The sequence below is a fragment of the Amblyomma maculatum genome, chromosome 3 (genome assembly GCF_055883805.1).
Source record: "Amblyomma maculatum isolate TAMU_Amacu chromosome 3, ASM5588380v1, whole genome shotgun sequence".
In the NCBI taxonomy this organism is placed as follows: domain Eukaryota; kingdom Metazoa; phylum Arthropoda; class Arachnida; order Ixodida; family Ixodidae; genus Amblyomma; species Amblyomma maculatum.
In genome coordinates this window covers 158,791,495-158,795,397 of record NC_139346.1, presented here as the reverse complement: position 1 = coordinate 158,795,397, position 3,903 = coordinate 158,791,495, and positions in this window count along the sequence as shown.

Genomic DNA, 3,903 nt, shown 5'->3' with positions numbered 1-3,903 from the left:
GTGATGGTTGGTTGGTTGGTTTTGTGGGGTTTAACGTCCCAAAGCGACTCAGGCTATGAGAGACGCCGTAGTGGAGGACTCTGGAAATTTCGACCACCTGGGGTTCTTTACCGTGCACTGACATCGCACAACACACGGGCACCTTGTTTTTCGCCTCCATCGAAAAGCGGCCGCCGAGGCCGGGATTCGATCCCGCGCCCGTGGGAACAGTAGTCGAGCGCCGTAACCACTGCGCCACCCCGGCGGGGCCGTACACATGTGATGGTTGTTGCATTTTCCTATCTTCTAATTTCCACCCGTTGCCTAATTGGAGAGGTAAACTCCTCTCCTGAGGATGTAAGCGCAAAAAAAGCATTTTATTTAAAAGCGTGCAAGGAGACACGTATACTTGTAGTAGTCCTCTTAGCGCTCTTTGCGAAAGGACGAAAATGAAGGGATGAATAACGACTGCGATAGGTGGCGGTAATCAAAAGCTATTGGTGATTTGTTCATTACGTACTGAATAGCGCTTAGTCATCTAGTTCGTTTATCTATAAATGCTTATGGAAGTGAGGAGGACGATCAGCCATCCCCTCCATACAAGAAATATTACACTTGAACACTATTTTTAACCACATTTTTACGAGAAAGAAGTCCAAGAAACACACGACTGAAATTGGACCATCTCAAACCTCCTCTGGTCCCCCCTCCAGAAGTGACTAAACCCGCTTCTGTTTGCAGGGAAAGTTGTTCTGGGAGAAAAGAATCGGGAGGAGAAAGGCGTAGAAAATCGTAGAAATAATAGCAAGATTTGAAATAAATTTAATGAAAAAATTGAGTGTTTAACATACGAGGTGTTGGCAGAGGAAAAATTCTATGCATGGTAAATGCATATCAATGCGTACGAAGAGGGGATTCAAAGTTTGTCAAATAGAGTCCAGTGTCCTCCAGATAGGCCTAAAACACAGTTCATTCTTATTCGAGCTTGCACGAGAGTGACGAGACTCCATTTAGTGCCCTTAATATGCTCTGTCGTCTGCGGAAACTGCCGATTTTACAGAAAGTGTTAAGGCTTTGAACAGAACTGCTAACTATTCGCTTGACCTATATAGGAGGTATCGAAGGCGGTTTGTAAACGCCGCGTTCTGTGGCAAAAGACGATATACAGTCTCTGAATGGCGAGAAAGCCTATACGGAAGTTTAAATTTTAGTGCGGGTTATCGAAGAAGTGCACAATGATCAGAGACAGAAGCTCGAAGGCCGATTCCTTTCTTCATAGGCGTATCTTTTCGCCGATCGGGGCAAGCCATACTTTGTCAAGCTTGGATATCTTTCAGAAGTTCCGGAACTGTATGGACATCTCTGGGAGCCGCATCTTTTACCTTGTCGTTTCTCATAATGCCACAGTGCAGAACAAACCATTGGAACGCGGATAGAGTGGTCTGCGACGTTGTTGAATGGATGACTTCATTCGATATTCAGCGAGATTGGCTGATGGTTGATTTTCATAAGTCGCTTGAAAGGATGTGTAAAGATGGGAGCGTGTTCCATAATGAGCCATTATCCATGTCTACTTTCTGATCTATTCACCCTTCAGGTATTGGTGAGTGTCGTTAGTGACGAGGCCGTTGTTCAAAATCTCATGCGAAGCGACCGACCATTAATTTTGGCTCATTGGCGACCGGCCCAAAGTATTGGTTGAATGACGGAGCCTGAACCGGTGCCTGCGGGGGGAGCTGATGGCTATCGTCGGCAAGACCAGTTATTGCTGGCACTGGCCGTTCGCGTCTTTCGTCTCATGCTGCCGTCATGCTGACATCCGGCCAAATGAAATGGAAAATAGATAATTGATCTTTGTATAAGAGAAGCCCTGCTTTGGAGTCTGTGAATATATGTATTAGACGATCCTAGCTCCACGTCGGGCTGCTCTGCCGATAAAGACATTGTACAGTCTAATACGATTTGAATGTGATCACGTCAGGGCTAACCTATTCGGACTAGACTACTCGAATAGAGTTTATTTTGCAAGAACGCAGCAAATAATGAGAGGACATAAAAGTCCGAAAGGTTCCTCAATCTTGCATAGTTGTTGCATAAGCACCCGCCACGTCAATAATTTTTTTTTTTTTTGTGCGTTCGGCGGGAATGAACTCGATAGCCTTCAAGTTGCGCTGGAGTGTACGTTTAAAGAATTGGACTCGTTAGATATTTTAACTATATTTCTGCTTTTGAATTATGCTTAAGGCAATAGGAAACAAGTATCACCGCTTGACATTCACTATACGCTAAGCAAATAATTTACAACTGCAATATCCTGTAATCCACTCTTTCGGTTTCGGTTTCGGTTTCAAGTTGCTCAATAATGGTGTCGACGTCCCAAGGTCACCAGTGAGTATGAAATCATGCGGAGCTCACAAAAACTGCAATATCATCGCCTTGTCCGGTCGCAGCCGTTCCGGCTTCTGGAGCAGCCTATATATATATAGCTTACGTGAAGTAAAACTGCATAGCAGTGAATATAGCAATTTTTATATGTTTAACGTAATCTCATGCTGGCTTGTGCATCGAAACCTTTGTTCGGCAACATGAAACGAAAACTTATACTGTAGTAAAAAAAAAAAATAATAGCAGAGTGTTTGTTGAGTGGTGGCGAATTTCGTGCGGTCACCATGTTTATACTAATGGCAGACGCATAGTTCCAAAGCAAAATTGCAAGCACTTTGACAAAGTTTGTGTTTCCACTCTTTTAAGGCGACGGTCTGTACTTTAACTTTCCTGCTATGTAGGCTAGTATTGATGAAACAGGGCTTGAGCTCCTGCAGAAATCTAATCTTCATTTGGATGAGGCCACTGGCTCTTCCAGCGCCAATCGTCTATGTTGGAATACGAATAAGTCACCGTCGAGATGGTTGGTTTGGTTTGGTTTTTGGGGTTTAACGTCCCAAAGCAACTCAGGCTATGAGAGACGCCGTAGTGGAGGACTCCGGAAATTTCGACCACCTAGGGTTCTTTAACTTGCACTGTCATCGCACAGCACACGGGCACCTTGCTTTTCGCCGCCATCGAAAAGCGGCCGCCGAGGCCGGGATTCGATCCTGCGTCCTTGGGAACAGTAGTCGAGCGCCGTAACCACTGCGCCACCCCGGCGGGCGTCGAGATGGAAAAGTGGATAGTTAGTACATGCATGTCTATATTAAGGTGAAAAATCGGGTTCAATTTCTTCCGCACGCTGCATTTCGATGGAGGCGAGACGTAAAAATGGAGGCCTTATGACCTCGAAAGGACTTGAAAAATCACAAAGTGATTAACTTACTATCCGTTTCGTAAGAACTATACTGAGGTATTCGTTAATAGAAACAGGGCAACATTACACTTCAATTATCAAGACATCAGGCATGCTTTTGTAAAGGCTACTACACTATAGGCTGTATATATGCACTATCAACAAGGTGAGTGAAAATCAGGAACGGACACTTAAGCTCCATCTTTAAAGGGCAACCGGAAGGCATCACATTTAGTGTTGCCTCTTCTCGGTCCCCAAAAATACAATTTTTAAAATAGCAAGTTGAAGCATTTTAAAAGTGCAAAAACCGGGAAATCGAAAATGGAAATGGGTTCCGACCAGCCCGTGACGCCACTACCGACCAGTCTATGACTTCACGGATATGGCGGCAAATTCTACAGTGTGTGCGTTGATTGCCTAAACTGGCGACTGTAAGTGACACCCAGTCACGATTCGTCTCCAAATGACCAAAAGGAAAATCATACTTTTATCTTGCAGCAAACGCAGAGCAATGGCCATGCATTCAGTGATGTCATGAACTCAACGTTGACTGAGAAGCCTCCCTTAGCCACTAAACTGAAATTTTGACTCTAATTTTGCTGCAACAAAACATCGGACCTCTGCGGAATTGGAAGAACAAA